Source organism: Bombyx mori, chromosome 14, assembly GCF_030269925.1.
Source record: "Bombyx mori chromosome 14, ASM3026992v2".
NCBI lineage: Eukaryota > Metazoa > Arthropoda > Insecta > Lepidoptera > Bombycidae > Bombyx > Bombyx mori.
In genome coordinates this window covers 486,813-504,938 of record NC_085120.1, presented here as the reverse complement: position 1 = coordinate 504,938, position 18,126 = coordinate 486,813, and the positions used below count along the sequence as shown (strand labels likewise).

At 39.4% G+C, this 18,126-nt stretch overlaps 1 non-coding gene across 1 annotated transcript; it reads left to right on the top strand.

The window, feature by feature from the left end:
• The first annotated feature begins 11,909 nt into the window (after positions 1-11,909).
• Positions 11,910-12,031, top strand: Mir3244 (microRNA mir-3244). Its single transcript, NR_107529.1, is given in 1 exon segment — positions 11,910-12,031. It is a non-coding gene; the product is annotated as a microRNA mir-3244 (primary transcript).
• The last annotated feature ends 6,095 nt before the right edge of the window (positions 12,032-18,126 follow it).

The following is an 18,126-nucleotide window of genomic DNA, read 5'->3' as shown; positions in this document are numbered from 1 at the left end:
ACAAGAACCGCACACACGAACGCCACGCACAAAAGAGAGGCAAAGGCGCAGTGGTTGCGCTATGCCGTTGGTAGACCAAAATTGTAACGGTCATCTATTACAAAAATGAGTGTGGACTGTATTTGCGTTGTTTAACTATGACACTTTCTCGGGCCGTGGCGGGAAGAAACATAGGAACACAACCCGAGGGAAATTGTACAGGAAAACGCCGTACCTGGAGACGATGGAGTCGTCCGAATCACGGCTGCTAGAAGTGCTTGAAGCCAGTTGGTGTATCTTCTATCTTGCACGACACTGTGATACACTGACACTAATGTTGTATAAGAATAAAGTCTTAGGCCATCTCAATAATTAAATCACAAAATAACTGATTTCTGTAATGCGGAGCGCGCGCTAGGTAACCGCCATCTTTTTTTCTTTTCTGTGTGTGCCCGCGACGCTCGTACTATCCAATCCAGGGCGCGGGAGATGGGTGAGGAAGGGGAAGGTAAAAGTGTCATAGCTGCCATATTATTATAAAAACATCTATCTACAAATCTGTTATGACGCTGGCGCAACCACGCAGAAAGGGATCGTTTTTATAGTTTTAGCGCTGGCTCTCGGTCGGGGGTTACCTGGACTCGGTAACAATATATAATTCTTCAATGTTGCTGTACACATTCTCTTGAAAATATCGTATATCTGATCCTGTTTCTTTAGTGAGTGTACAATCCCAATCCAGCCTCCTCGGTGAGCCTAGAGCTTCGGAAACCAGCACGAGGGGCCTGCCGAACACGTGCTGCGATCGCGCGGTGCCGTGATGTATTTTCTTAATAGATTATTAGCTTATCACTCGCCACAAACCGATGACCTCGTCGTATCGCGCCTTAGAATAGAAGGCCACCGCGGGATTTCCACCAATGCTATGAGCGCGGACAGACGGTGGGATGGCCCTCTCTTGCTCCCTCTCCCTCGTTGCCCAAGGCCTTAGTGGCCACAGTTACTGGGTTCAAAACCTCGGTCTAATATCGGAAGCCCGAGATAGCTTGGGCTTCCTATGAAAGCTGTCCAATTGGATGATCATTTGCACAATTCGATCGTAAACGTCAGTTATCGCTGCTCCTGCAGCACACTCAAAAAAGTTTCCTAAGTCACGTAGCACTAGCTGCATAGCGGTCCTTCACTTGGAAGTATAAAAGAGTATCTTTCACTCGTTGTAAACATTTCAGGTAGTATATTATAATGAGCAGTTAACATAAGGTTTAAATTAACTGGATTAGATATTGCACCCAATAGTACTGTATTATTAATCTGGATAGGGTATTTCTCAGGTAGTCTTCCATTTAAACTATGCTCGTCCATCTCCTCAAAAAGCTCACGAACGTTCGGAATTACGTCTCTATGCATAGCAATTAAATCATCTCTTATTTCGCCAAGATTTAGTCCCTCAAAAAGGCTAATGCGGGAAAAGTTTGCATTATGGGCACGCTCGGTGTTACAAAATGCCGAAACATTCATATGTATTTGCTCAATTGGGATATCACACCCAGTCAATTCATCAAGAGGAAAACCAATCTTTTGTGGCTCGAGTACAATGTTATTATTGATGGTTACACTGTTGGGCTCGCGAATCAACGTATATGCACGCAAAACCATTTTATCAATTAATGACATATTATACTTGATAAATTCATCAACATTGGAGAATACTCCTGTATAAAGAGGGTTCTTTATAATGTATGCTCTTCGTTCCGGACCTAATAAAAACACCTTATAGCGGCATTCATTTGCATCTTGAATTTGAAAAATCCATTCTTTTGGGCCATATCCTTGTGTAGCTAATGTCGAAAAAGTTACTTTAACCTCAGAATTAGACTTCTGAATGTTTGCGATCGCGCTCAAAATATCTAAAAAGTAAGATAAGCTTTCTTTACTAGGTTTTTCCACTTCTAACTCCCGAGTCGCTCCAACCGCGTCCAGCGTCATTAGTTTGCAGAAATTCAAGTCTATTTAATCCACTGTTGGCGGTCGGGACGACACGCCCTAACGGATGATTTCCTGGAATGTTAGCTGTTTCAAGTATTCCCGCCTCTGTACCAGCGATTAAAATGGCTGACTCAACGGCGTGCAAGGTTCTCTGGGTTATACCATTCCATCGAGGATCTACACTATATGGAAGAAGTATTTTTGCCGCTAGTGCAGTAAGCGCTCTAGCGTATATGTCGCTAGACAAAAGATCGTCAAAATCAACATTGAATACGAACGCTCCTGGAGCCATGTGCGAGTTGACTTGCTCACTCGCCACATCTACATTAAAATTCGTGCCTCATGATTCCTGTAATGCTTTAACATCATAAAATTGATTGTAGGTCATTTCAACAACTGTATGGTTTTCCAATATTTTTTTGCAGTGGTAATCAACGTTTTATATTGTTCTGGTATATAAATTGAGCCCAACTGCAAATTTCATATTATTTGTCTTTCAATCACACTATGTAAGTTATATCTCCTTCCTTCTGTGAATGACCGCGTATTAAAAACTTGTGAATAACTTAACTGGCAATTTGTTGACGGCGTAGGCATAGGCAGATAAACTTATTTTTTTGTTGACCACCACAATTATATGAATAGAAAATTACGTCAATTTTAGATTTAATGTAGTTAAAAGTACGCAGCTGCCAATTTCAATAGCTCCTCTCTTTCCCTCTGTTTCATCCCTTAGTATGACATATGACATATTTTGCCCTTAAATCGCTGATAGTAAAATTAAGGCAGTTGATCATGAATTTATAGAAGAACAAGAATATTTATTTGTCCTTTAGGAATCTGTAATACAGCCTGTAAGTCGTAAACTACTACAATTGTGCCATCTGTCTTATTTTTGTCATTTTCTTTTTCAGTCCTTGCTAATTCTTTTAGATGCTATTCATATTCCTGGATTAACTTGCACTTTTCTTCTTCTTCGAATTCGTGAAAGGCTCTGAAACGTTGGCCGTCTCGGTACGGCAGCCAGTCAGGCCGCCCAGACGGTGCCACTGGTGTCCAGGAATATCCCCCTCGACCAGAACCAGCTGCCGGATCGGGGCGCGATACACCGCCAACCGGTTGCTGTATTATTGATGCTCCATGACAGCGCGCTAGAGTGATGGTAGCGCGCTGCGCGGCCTCGACCCCCTCAGGTCGCCCCGTGACCTTCATCGGGGGGGAAGCCGCCACCTACAGGGGCCAGAATGTGCGGGCGTAATCCCTCCTCCGGCTCCCGGCTCGACGGCGACGGATCGGCGCGGAAAGGGAAAAACTCTCCCTCTCGTTCCGCCGCCTTCTTCTGCGATATGGTGTTCTCGCAGAAGTCGACCATCGTCTTCACGGTTGGCGATGCTCGACTACGCCCCCCTTATTTTTGTTTCGGCTCCTGCCGAGCCCCACCTTGGCAGGCTGGAACGGGACAGGAGGTTTCGTTGCAGGGGCGGGTGTAGGTGCCCCCGCAGCAGCAGTCGTGGAGGCAGTTGCGGCGGGGTCCCGCGCGGGTATTGATGCCTTTTTGGGGCCGCTATGCGTTTTTACGGCCGCGGTCTTGCGAAGTGCCGGCACAAGGGCACCACCTTTTGTTTCATGGGCCAGGGACAGTCTCGCGCGGTCTATGGTTGAGCTTCTCGTTTCCAGCATCGCGAGCCACCACCTCAATTCCTCAACCTCATTGACGTGTTTCACTTCGGGCGGAGGGGAGGCAGAGGCCGAGTTGCGCTGTTTCTCCACTAGGTCGTTGACCAGCGTGCGCATCTCGGCCATGTCAACTTTCACTATCATTTCTTTTATTTTCAAATTTAAATATCTTTAATTACTGTAATTAAAATTTTAATTTTCGTATTTAATATTATCGTTTATCAACTTGTTTTGTATCAAGTTGCTTGTCAAATACTTTTTTCTTTTCTGAGTAATACTCAGCTATTACAACATTCCTTGCTGATCTTCCTTCATCTCGATTACGTTTTTTGTACCTAGAAATAAATATGAATGTTTCTTGAGAATTGCCGTTTAACAATAGGTTTTTACACAGGTGGCCTCAAACTGTTTATTTTCAATTTGTTTTATAATAAGTATTAGTGAATGCACATATGTACATATTATTATAACACTAAAAACACATGCATACTTTATAGCATAAAAAATTATTAAATTAAAATTATTTTTACCTGTTCCAGGTTTAGTAAATGTGACATGGTGAGGTTTGTCTGGAGCCACCAGAACCTCACTATTATCATTCAGCTCACAATCCAACACCATAGATTGCGCCAAAGACACTGGTGGTGTTGAGTTATTTTTAGCATCCACAGTTAAAACCCTGGCATCTTTACAAGAGTCAATGTTAGCACAGTCACAGTCACTACAACCAGCAGTTAACATTTCTGGTTTCCTATCATCACCAAATGGCACTACAAATCCACTGACTGTGCTTCCTAATTATGAACCCACTCTGTCCAATATTTCGTCTGAAGGTATGTATTCAGCAACACCACCACCAGTCTGGAAAACAAATTGAATATTTTTAATCACAATACCTAGAAATGTCATGTCTAATATAGGAAATAGCAGTGTCACAATGATTCAAACTGGCCTTAATGCAATTCATCCTTATCTTAGAATTGTTTTTGCGACAGTTCTTCTTTAAATTTTCCCATTTTAATTTTAGTTGTTGCAGTGTTCGATGGCAAGAAGTTTTTTTTTTTTTTAATACAACGAGAGGCAAACGAGCAATACGGGTCACCTGATGGTAAGTGATTCACCGCCGCCCACGGTCACCAGCGTTTACGCCAGTGCGTTGCCTACCCTTCAGGTAAGAATATGCTCTTTTCTTGAATAACCCAATGTCGCAGTTGTTGGGGAAGACCGCTGATGGCAACGAATTCCAGAGATTTACTGTGCGTGGCAGAAAACTGTTTTTAAAACGCATTGTAGTGGAACGCCAACCATCCAGATGGTGCGGATGATAGTTCCGGCGAGACGATCGGTTGCGAAAATCAGCGGCTTCTATTAAATTGAACAGCTCCTTAGTAGTATTTGCGTTAAATCGCTCCGCTATGCAAAACCACTCTTGTTTCTTTAAATTATTATTGTTGACTGACATTTCTTACTTCTTTTCTCAACCAATTTTTGCATCTTGATCGGCAGAAGTGCGTTATCAACAACGCTGCTATTATAGCACACATGATTGTCACTGTAATATATAAGTATGTGAAAGTATTAATTTTCTCTTCCACATTCTTTTGGTGGATAGCACCAGCAATAACGACATTATCTTGCTGCTTACTTTCGTGTCCACCCATTTTGTATTTAGTACTAGTTGATTTGACGAAGAATACGAAATGAATAAGTGAAGTCAATAAACATCCGTATTCATCATTCAAGCAAAAAAAAAAAAAATTACAAACTCCCAACATATTAACATAATAATCTAAATACAAAAAATATTGCTACATATAATAATATGCTTAATAACAAAATTAAATATAAAGTACTCATTGAAACGTACGGGCCTTCTATGTGGACGGACTATAAGGCCGTACCGTGTGATACGAGCAGTGTCAGCAGCACTGGCTTCGGGCAAATATGCTGCACAAGCGCTAATACGAGTATCTACTTGCAAGTTCTCTGCAGAAATTTCGCAAAAAATAGGCATAACTACTTTTCTCAACTTTATCATTCTGCAATAGCGTGCATCTTGCACAAGCGTGACATCATTCGCTTGACAATCCACTAATTCTTCAAAATCTAGAGAGCGAATGCCATTAGATGATACTTCATAACCTAAAAAAAATCCAGTTTCTCTTCCGCAAAACTAATAAGACCGGAGGTCGTGTCATTAAGTAAGTATTGTCCGTGCTGAGATTAGCCTGCAAGTAAGTGCCAGTGCTGCTCGAAGTCTGTGTTGAGTCGAGACTGAGCTTGAATGCTGCGTCAGTACCGTGAGTAGTCCATGTACGCAGAGCTGCCACGCCGAAGATGTATGATCTCAAGCGTCGATGATCCGGTCGTGGGCTGCGATGAACTGCAGCGGCGTGATGAGGCAGTAAAAGTACATGCCATAGGACCAGGAAGCGCGGTGAGTTGGTTGCAATGGTCCTGTTGAGGCAATGCTGGCTTGCTGTGGGACGACTATCGATGAATTGTTTTTCATCTGCGAGAATGTGGAAAATTGCGGTAGCTAAAGTTCTTCGTTTCGTGGTAAAGGCGCCACAAGCGGTTGCGCAATGAGTGCGCCACCCACGTGCTGAGCCGGATACATCGTCACCAAAAATATGATGCACGATCACGTCGGGGTCACCAGTGTGAGGTTTTTATGGTGTTGAGGGTTTATTGTGCGTTCTCCTATGGAAACCTCATCAGAGTGGTCAATAAAACACAGTATAATTATATGTTTATTCGTGTCAGCAACCGCGGTGGATCGCTGCACTTTAACCACTGACTGACTCGTATGCTGCTCATTACTGTGTGCACAATAAACTGCATATTAAGCGAAGCGGGGCGGGGTATCATTCTCACTCATCTGATGAGATATGTGCCTGATGAAGACTCTTCTAGCTCGGAACACCTGTATACTTCTGTTAGTGAAACAGAGGTCGAGCAGCCAGAAGAAATGGTAGTGTCGGGGAAGCGTCATAGAAAACTACCAGAAAGATATGGTTTTGGCAATTTGTGTCTACAAAATGTTAAAAATCTTACATATGAGGATGTTATGAATGGACCAGAACGAGATGAATGGCGTAAGGCTATGGAGGATGAGATGCGATCATTTAGCAGACAAATCTAGTAGTGACACAGTTGTGCAGTGTAAGTGGGTATATAAGAAAAAACTCAACAGTGACAATACAGTGCGGTACCAAGCCCGTTAAGTTGCAAAGGGCTTTACTCAAAAACAAGGTATCGATTTTAAGAAAACTTTTTCGCTAGTATTGCGGTATTCTGTTTTAAAATTATTGTTTGCATTAAGTGTAAAACTAAATATGACTATTACCCATTATGATGTGACTACAGCATTCCTAAATGGTAATTTAGAAGAGTATTTACGTGCAGCCGCCTCCATACCTAGCTCTTCAAGGGAAAGTTCTGAAGCTTAAAAAGGCAATATATGGTTTAAACTTTACAACACAGTCATAATTTATTTATTTAAGGATTACCGACAGGGTTTACAGTAAGACATAAAATAACATTGACATGTTTAGAGCAATTGATAACTGCAACTCTAATTATAGGCAATCACAGCATGCATTACATTAACATATTAATAGAGATTTAACAATACTATAAATAATAATAAAAAATTAAAAATAGAAACACAACAAGGACAGTAATACCCGAGTACTCAGACCAAGGCCGAGGCTGAGGTTCAACAACAACTTTTTATAATTTTGTTCTTAAATATTGGAAGGGAATCGCTAAATATGTCAAGGTTTTCAACTTTTCTAACTAGATTATTATAAAGGTTAGTTAGCCGAGGAGTAGGTGAGTGCTTGCCTAGATTGGTTCTGCTAAAGCGGGTGCTGAAAAGAGCAACGGGGCGACGAGGTAACCTAGATGGCACCTTCAAAGAGAATTTATTGAGGATGGATTGGGAGTCGACAGTACCGCTCATAACTTGATGTAAAAAACATAAGCCTAACATATCGCGGCGATCACTCAATGTTTGCATTTTAAAATATTTAACCCTATCAACATAAGATTCAACATAATTAGGCGGCCTAAAACGGTACGACATGTGGCGAAGTAACTTTTTTTGAATTCTCTCAATCCTGTTAATATGGGTTTTGTATGTAGGACACCACACAGTACTGCAGTAATCAAGTTTGCTTCTAACATAACTGTTGTAAAACATTAGCGTAGTGGAAACCTTCTTAAACTCCCTACCATTCCTAAGTACAAAACCCAGTGATTTGTTCGCGGCATCTATAATTTTGTCAATGTGCTTAGTGAAATTCAGCTTGGTATCAAGCTCCACCCCTAAATCACGAGTCTGAGAAACTTCACTCAAGCATTCCCCTGAAATATGATATTGTGTTGGTATTATATTGCGTTTTAATGTAAATTTTATATGTAGACATTTCGAAATATTCAAATACATTTTGTTAATGTGGCACCAATCAACCAATTTATCAATATCTCTCTGTAATAGTTCAGCATCATTCACATCATTTATAACACGCATTATTTTAAGATCGTCAGCAAATAGGTAACAGGTAGAATATTTAAAAAGATTTGTAATTTCGTTGATAAAGATGTTAAAAAATAGTGGACCCAAGATGGAACCCTGAGGTACACCCGAAGAAGCTATGAATGGATTGGAACTGTGCCCGTCAATAACAACCTGTGATGGCCTTTGGTTTAGATACGAAGAACACCATCTAAGCAGAGGAACTTCGATACCAAATTGATGTAGTTTTTCTAGTAAAATGCTGTGTTTAACTTTATCAAAAGCCTTAGAAAAATCAGTATATATTGCGTCAACTTTCCCAGAGTTGTCAACGATGACCGCAACATCATCTACGTATTGAAATAAATTCGTATTTGTGGACCGCTTCGTCATGAAGCCATGCTGAAATGGGGACAGCTGGTTTCTTACATGATTGTAAATATGAGTATAAACTAAGCTTTCAAAGACTTTAGCAAATGTACAAAGGATGGAGATGGGCCGATAATTAGTTATTAGATCTTTTTTCCCATTCTTATGTATGGGAACTATTAGGGCTTCCTTCCACTTTTCAGGGAAAATCCCTGATAATAATGAATGATTGAATATTAAAAACAAGGGTGTTGAGAGTTGTTCAGCACAATTAACGATAAATTGTGGTGGGATATTGTTTGGCCCCACTCCCTTGGTTAGATCCAGATTTTCCAACTTCCGTCTGACACTGTCTTCAATGTGAACAGCCCGCATACTACATTTTGTGTCTATCCAGTCAACATTAATATTGCTGTACACATTGTCATCTGCTTCAAACACAGAAGAGAAATATTTTGCAAATAGATCGCTGATAACATCTACACTGTGACCTTTTACGTCGTTAAGACGCATAGTGGGTGGATAGTTAGAACTAAAATTACGTTTCTTTTTAATGTGCGACCAGAAGTATTTAGGGTTCTTGGATATTAAATTTTCTAAAGAGATTATAAAATCGTTATAACATTTACGCATGACCCTTTCACAATCAGCACGCAAGTAATTGAATTCTATTTTGTCTAATGGATTTTTATGTTTTTTGTATTTGGTATGGTATTTGTGTTTCAGTTTTAACATTTTTACTAAGGATGGTGAGAACCAGACAGGGTAATTTTTATATTTAAATGTGGGTGTAAATGGAACATGACTTTTTATAATATTTCTGAGAATCTCATACAATTTGCTGACCATATAATTTACATTACTGCAATCATTAAATTCATTATTCCAATTAATATCACTTAATTCATTGTTAATAATTTCATAATTAGCTTTTCGGAAATTATATTTCGGTTTGATTGTACTCTGACTAGTTTTGTTAATAAATACCGTCGTTGCTATAGATATGTCTAAGGGGGGATGCAATTCATCAATATCTCTTAGTGGGTGAGTGCATTTTTTGACTGTAACATTATTGTGAGTATTACTGAGAACAAGATCAAGTATTTTATTTTTACTATTGGGAATGTGATTGTGCTGAACGATATCATTAAGTGCCATAAAGTCTATCAAACTGCTATTCATTGGGCAGGTACCATAATTGTTCGGTGTAGTGTAGGACTCGTCATCGTTAAGCTCTCAGTTTATCCCGCTTAGATTAAAATCGCCTAATATAATCGTGCTACAATTTTGGTCAAAACCTACGCTACATTTGTCTAAATAATTATCGAGAGCTGTGACCGTGACGGGGGGTGGCAGGTAGACTGCCCACAGATTCAGTAACTGAACATTTGAATTACGACTTTTAATTTTGATCCACACGTCCTCACAGTCACTCTCCCATTCAAACATGCGCCACGCTACAAACTGTTTTTTTACTGCGATAAGAACACCGCCTCCCCTTCTCCTAAAATTATACATAGATGAGCTCTCTCGGTCTCTTCTAAAAACCTCATATCTGTTGTCAAATACTTCCAAATCTAAAATACTACCATTGAGCCATGTTTCAGTAAATATTATAATATCATAATTGTTTAGTAACAGTTGTTGTTGAATCTCCACAGTACTCAGTCTAAGACCCCTAACATTTTGATAATAACAAGATAAACTATTTAATGAGATCATATCAGTAAGCTGATAAGCGCGAACTGCAACTTGACAAGAAATCTATTTGTAATTAAACAAAAACATTATTATTTTAGACAAGGTTGGTTAAATAAAATGAAGTTAAGAATCAATTAAAACGATACTTAAAATTAGGTGAATTTAGCACATTCGATGAGTTAAGTATAGAATAAAAAATAAAAATAAAATATTTACAAAATACAATATGCTGAAGTGTAATTAAACACTTCAACAAAATCAAGCACATTAAGTTACTTAAGCTATTAACAAATTCGTTGTTTATTCATTCTAATAGTGATAAAGATTCAATTGATTTAATTGCATCGTTTTCAACATGGGCGTACCGGACAGTCTCGTGCTCATCATACGGGACTTCTTGTCTAACCGCTCTTTTCGATATCGAGTAGAGGGAAACCGCTCCTCCCCGCGACCACTCACGGCTGGAGTCCCGCAAGGCTCCGTTCTTTCTCAGCTGCTATTTAGTTTATTTGTCAATGATATTCCCCGGTCGCCGCCGACCCAGCTAGCCTTATTCGCTGACGACACAACCGTTTACTACTCAAGTAGAAACAAGTCCCTAATCGCGAGTAAACTCCAGAGTGCAGCGTTAACCCTGCGGGACAGCTGCGGATCTGGACTATGATCTACCTCGTCCAATTCCATGTTTGGGATTCACGCACCTTATTTTATATAATAACAATAAATAACTACCCTTACTTAAAAATCAAATTAATTGCTAACTTACCTTTACCTTACACACACAAAAAAAAAACAAATTACAGACAATACAAATAACTGAATTACATAAATATTCATATATGTATTTTATCACTTAAATCAGAATCACTAAGAAAACTAAAGTATGAAAAGATTGAGCAAAAAAGATAACAAAAAAACACATGTACTTCGCTCACCGACCATCTCGATTCGTTTCCTTTCTATAGTTTAATTGTTTATGTAATTTAACTAATAAAAGTGAAACATCTTTTCAAATTTCTTTTTTAAAAACCTAATCGGGAGACCCTGCATAACAGCACGAATGACAATGAATAATTTTTTATTTTTTTTATTGCCCATATGTGTGGACCAGCTCACAGCCCACCTGGTGTTAAGTGGTTACTGGAACTCATAGACATCTACAACGTAAATGCGCCACACCCCTTGAGATAGAAGTTCTTAGGTCTCAGTATAGTTACAACGGTTGCCCCACCCTTCCAACCGAAACGCATTACTGCTTCACGGCAGAAATAGGCGGGGCGGTGGTACCTACCCGTGCGGACTCACAAGAGGTCCTACCACCAGAAATTACGCAAATTATAATTTTATATGAAAGGATTCTTTTTTTCTTGCCGTTATTCCTTTTTGATACGGAACAATTAGTCTATAGCTGCTGCACGGTTAATCGTGGTGAGTTTACGCGAGCGGCGGAGTGCAGAGCGACGCGTTCGTCTCGGTGTTGATGCCTCGACTGGCGACCGGCTTAGTTCACCGCAGCATAGCAAGATCTTTGTAGACGAAGATGAATTGTCGTGTGTGTCTTGAAGCAGGTACTGGTTTAAGGTCGTTGGCGATTTGACAAAATTCACCAGGTAGGCGAAGTGGCTCTCCGCAGACTAGTTCGGCTGCCCTTGTATTAAGGTCATCCTTGTAGGCACTTTTTATCCCGAGTAGGACGAATGGCAGTACTTCCATTGAGTTTTCGTTACTGTGACAAATTGATAGAGGTTTTTAGCTGACGATGGAATCTTTCTATGGCGCCATTACATTGCGGGTGGTAAGCAGTGGTCTTCTTATGGTGGAATCCTATTGAATTTGACAAGAGAGCGGACTCAAATTTACGGCCGCGGTCGGTGACTATTAAAGACGGACATTAGAACCGCGATACCCAGCCAGTGAGTAAAGCTTTCGTTACCGTTTCAGCTGTAGCATCAGGTAAGGGTATAATTTCAGGCCATCTAGTGAAATGATCGATTGCTGTGAAGGACAAAGAAAAGAAGTCCAAGGAAAACTCTACTTCTTCTACTCGTGAGAGTGTGTCTGCAACCACGTTGTCCTTACCAGCAGTGTGCTACATACAATGAAAGTAGCACGTTTCAACGTTCATATAGGCAAGGAAACTTTCATTTCAGAAATTATTTTGCAGTTATCGTTGTAGAAGGAGCGGTATCTTGGTAACATAATTACATTTAAAGAAAATAATGAGACACTTACACAACCCGTTCTTTTCTTTCTCCATCGTGATTTCGGTTCCAGCAAATAACCCTATAATTTCTTCCCAACATTTTTTTTCATGTTTCTATTGGAATAATCATTTGTAGATAAATCCCACAAGCAAGAGGGTCTACTTTTAACTTCTACTATAAATTTCTCAGTATCAAACTCCATCACGAAACACTATAGCTACCACTCTCGACGGGCGCCGGCGGATACTAGCGGTACTGACAAATGCAAGTGCGCAATGTACCTACAAATACGTTGATATACGGGATGCAACCGTTACAACCCGTATGGATAAATAAAGTACTGGTCGCACCGACTAGCAAGCCGCAACGGCTCCGTGCGCGTCACAATCTGCGTTTCTATATAAAATTCATGATTTACATTTACTGGTGGTAGGACCTCTTGTGAGTCCGCACGGGTAGGTACCACCGCCCTGCCTATTTCTGCCGTGAAGCAGTAATGCGTTTCGGTTTGAAGGGTGGGGTAGCCGTTGTAACTATACTGAGACCTTAGAACTTATATCTCAAGACGGGTGGCGCATTTACATTGTAGATGTCTATGAGTTCCAGTAACCACTTAACACCAGGTGGGCTGTGAGCTCGTCCACACATATGGGCAATAAAAAAAAAAAATCTGGGCCGCATCCGGCCAGCCGGGTCGCAGCCGGGCCGTGGCCGCGCCAGTTATCTTACGCTCTAACTGACTCGTTAACTTTATCCGACTCCGAGGCTCAGCACTTGTGACCCTAAGACACTTAACAAGTATTAACAATTATAAAAAGACATTGAACAGTTTTACGCGTCAGTGTTGCATTAAAGTAGTGATGTCACATCCGTTGATAAGTGCAACAAAGGTCGAGGAAGGCGACAACGACTTAGCTCAAATTACAGTATCAAGCCGCATTCCAGATTTTTAGAAAGAATGACCCCGACTATGGTTTGCCCAAAATGAAGCAGTCGTGTCAAACCAAAAATTATCAGACGAATCTCGTATTTTGGTCGATCAAAAAAATACGTATAAAAATATGTTTATCTGCATGTGTAATGTATACTTACAGGCCGCTCGGTGACCGGGGTGCTGGCCCTGCTAGTGCCAGGCTGCTCGGTGACCAGGGTGATCTCTCTTTAATTCCTCATATACCCTATCACGCTCTGAAGCATACTCCCTTGCCTTTCTGTCTATGTCTAAAAATATTTTTGTCAAATTGTTTTTTCTTTTTTTTCTGTGGCTGAGGGTTCCACTTCTCTTCCTCTTTAATGACTGGAGGGGGAGCTTCAGTTGGTGGAGGTGGAGCCACTGTTGGTTAGCTGCTTGTGCTCGGAGTATTCCAATCTATAAATTATTCCAATATGTAAGAAGCCAGTTTATACAATTAGTCTCATTTAGGTAATCATAGATATCATAGCTGTGATATCCTTCTTATTTTATGGGTATAAAGATACAGTAATAAGAAACAATGAACTTCAATAAATCTAAAATGAAAAGTGCTACGCACCTCTGGTTCTTTTAAAATAGCTTCAGTATTTGGCCTCTCCGTTTCAATTTGAGAAGTTTCTGAAATTTCTTCCTGAAAAACTTGTGGAAACCCAGCTTCTTTTATCCCCATACCAGTAGTTGCCTGCACTCCAATTATCTGCATGACCCTTTAGTCTAGGTCAGTTAATAATAAATAGAGTACTGGTCCGCCACCAGTGCCACTAGCAGCTCTGTAATTTTAGCGCACTTTTTCTTGCAACTATTCTTATAATCACTCCACACCTTAATTAACAAACAAACATTAAATTAGAATCTCTAAACAAGAAAGATTAATACTAAAGTTAGCAGATGCAGTCAACTGCTTCATCAGAAAAAATAATGTCCCTTGAGTTAACACTTGACATACCTTACGCAATTTGTCTTCACTCTTAGGATCTCCCGAAGAGTCGCTATTTAATATACCCGTTAACTCTTTCCACTTCATCTGTATAAAATTGCGACCTCGTGGACCGCCTGATGGTTTTGATAAGTACTTAAGTACTTACGCTTCCATAAATTCCACCATTGTTAAATACTGTAAGTGGCTAGTTCTCATATTTAAATAAATCTTGAAAATAAGTACTCAATTAATAAAAACAATGAAACACTTTCGCTCTTCACAAGAACTAAAGCAACTCTTCACAAGAACTAAAGCAAACATAAACAAGCTTAGCCATGGCCGATATAAAGTGGATTCGTTCGGAATCCAAAATTTTTTGTTTTGATATCCAAGACACTTCAAATTTTTTTTGTCGTGCTTTTAACATTTAAATTTAGCCTATTTTTCCGCTGTTTGTAAAATTGCTGTAACATGTCATAGTGCAAGAGATTGCTGTACATGCCTGTAACTGGCTTACATACCAGTACTTAATTTTATACATGTTAATTTTAAGCTGAATGTTTTGTGTGTATTGCTGTTGGTGGGTGTCTAAATAAATAAATAAAAAGACACTATTTTACTCCTTCGATTTTAAATTTTCGCGCTTGGGCTACTGAACGGCGCAATGTTTGCAGCAAGCAATCATTGGCAGTTTTACTGTCTTGCCAGGCAGAAATCTTCTCCAGAGCGCTACAAATTTTGACTAAGTTGTCTTCTTGAAATTGAAGATGCCCATCATGCCTCTCTACTCAACGTGTCTCACAAATACCTTGCACAGCAACTCCGAATTCTATTTTAAAAATTTCATATCTCTTAGTGGATGCATTGACAAATGCCACAACTTTTCTCATTGTGCCAGATGCCAGATCGTTAGTAACAGGAGAGCATGTTTTTTCTTCATCTATGGTTAATGTAGGCAATGTAGCTGTAGAAGCAGAAGCATCGGCAATACAATTATTTTCATCTGTAGTTGTTAGAGGTGAATTTTTCAAGTGAGCAATCTCAAGCCTTGGTTTCTTTGGGAAAAATGAATCTATTTTTTTTAATGAACGTTTCAATCCATCACTACCATCTCCTTTTCCCTTAGAATTATCTTGCAAGCAAAACCATCCAAATTTCACACCCCACAACAAACAACAGACTGTTGAAAACACATATTAAATATATACCTAGTCTTGCCATAAATACTGAGACAAAGGAATTTGTTAAAATGTTGCTCAATTGTAAAAAAATTCTCATCCGTAAACAAAAAATTTCTATGACCTCGCTTTGCGTACCGCTTCAGTAGTTGTTTCGATTTTACCACCCTATTCTCTTTTAAATTATCAGTTAAGAAATGACCAGTACGTCTCTTGTAGGCTACAAGTCCTAAGTCATCTATTAAAATACGCGACATGGTTCTAGGTGCTATCTTCATCTCCCGAGATAAAATATTTTGCTTTCGGACAGGATTTCTTCGAATTCTTTCCCTTACTGCTTTGACCACCTTTTTCGTACGAACACTACGTGGACGGCCAGCTCTTTTTCTGTCACAAACAGAGGAGGTCTCATTGCACCTATTAATAGCCCGGTACACAAACATTTTACTAATACCAAGCGTATGGAGAGTTTTAAAAATTGCATTTGGCTCCATACCTACTTTGTGTAATGCAATCACAGCGATTCGGTTCTCTTTATCACCCCACTCCATTTTAATATCGCAAAATATTGTACAATGTATTGGCGCCAAAATGAGAAAACTCAATGAGCAATCATATAAAAATGACAGATTCCAAATCCAAATGTATCTACAATTCGTTGGATAAACCTCATCTTCAATATCTGATTGAGGTATGGGGTAGCACTGCTGACACGAACTTAAAGGAATTGCAGCGAACACAAAATAAAATAATCAAATTATTATTCCACTACGATTACCTGACACCCACCACAAAAGTTTATAGTGAAACCAAACTTATGTCTGTAAAACAACTGTATACCTATAGCACTTGTTTACTAATAAGAAAAATATTACACAAGAATATACATTCTAAATTGCCGTTTACTAAAAAAAGGAACTTCAAAACTATCGTAATCGAAATGCCGAACACTTAATCACTACCAGATCTAGAACTAATTATGGACGCCGAAATATATCATCTGAGGGTGTCAAACTGTATAATATGCTTGCCTTTAGATCAGTCTTTCTCAAAGTGGGCGATAACGCCCCCTTGGGGGCGTTTGAAACCTAGAGGGGGGCGTTAAGGGGCCCTGGAAAAAATGGGGGGCGTTGATGTGGGTTAGGGGGGCGCTGTAAAATTTGTAATTTCATTTACTTTATAGTATTTTAAATTTCACTAAAATTAAAACTCACCTACTACACAATAACGAATAAATAGTTTATATTTCTACCTTGTATGATGTTATAAAAACTTAAACTAATTAACATAGATTTCGTAGGATAGCCCACACACCGTACGCAATCAAATTGTGACAAGTTTCTGCGGAACATGATCGATGATAGTTAAAAATAGGAGCAATTTTACCTTAAATTACATTGCACTAGAAATTATTTTAAATATTAGAAAAAAAACTACCATGCAGAGTTTTAAAATATTACACATACGTAAACTAACACAAATTGAGGTTTTCTTTACTTTCTTTCTTGTTTTTATCATAAGAGCATTTTACAACATTTTCCTAGCATTTTATAAGAAATTACTGATGAATCATAATTTTTATATAAAATGGAAATGCGTATATAATTATTGTTCAAAAACTTGTCTTAGATTATAATTTTTTACAATTTACCCATTACCGTCCAATGTCAAATAGTATAGTAAGCCTAAACAGCTCACTTATTGTAAACATTGTTTACTATTTTATTTCTATATAATAATAAATTGGGGAAAATGTTTCTTCGCATTTTTTAAGAAAATTCACAACATTTTTTAATATAGTTTATTCACATTTAACTAAAGTATGTCGGTACCATTTTGTTCGATAACTTTTTGCCATCTTGTAGGTAGGGACATGATCCCATTGCTATAGAAATTTGGAGCTTCTGATCAAAATATCGCGACAATTGGTTTTGGCAGTCCTCTCGTGATGTTAACCTGACGCTGCCTAAAGAATTCTGAAGAGACCGAAACAGGTAGAAATCTGAAGGTGCAAGGTCAGGACTATACGGCGGATGTATTAACACCTCCCAGCCAAGTTCTCTTAATTTTTGCTGAGTAGCTAAAGATGTGTGAGGTCTAACGTTATCGTGATGAAAAACCACACCCCCTCTGTTGATTAATTCCGGCCGCTTTCTCTCAACTGCTTGCTTTAATCTCATCAGTTGTTCACAGTAGAGTTCAGAATCGATGGTCCTGCCTGGTGGTAACAGCTCATAATGTATAATGCTCTTCCAATCCCACCACACACACAGCATCACCTTGTTGAGAGTTAACCCGGGTTTCGCCAGAGTCTGTGAAGCCTGATCGGCCTTTGACCACAACCTTTCTCGTACGTTCTTGTCGTACGTGATCCACTTTTCATCACCAGTTATCAGCTGCTTCAAAAATGGTTCGGTTTCATTACGTCGTAATAAAGAATCACAAATGAGTACACGGTTCATTAGGTTTCTGCAACCAGTTCTTCAGTTACGTCGTAACTACTGATATGCCGATCTTGCCCCACTTTTTCAAAAATGGCATCGATTTTATCCGTAATAGTGCGACCAGGGCGACGTGCATTTTTTACATCAAAATTTCTGGATTGAAAACGCTTAAAC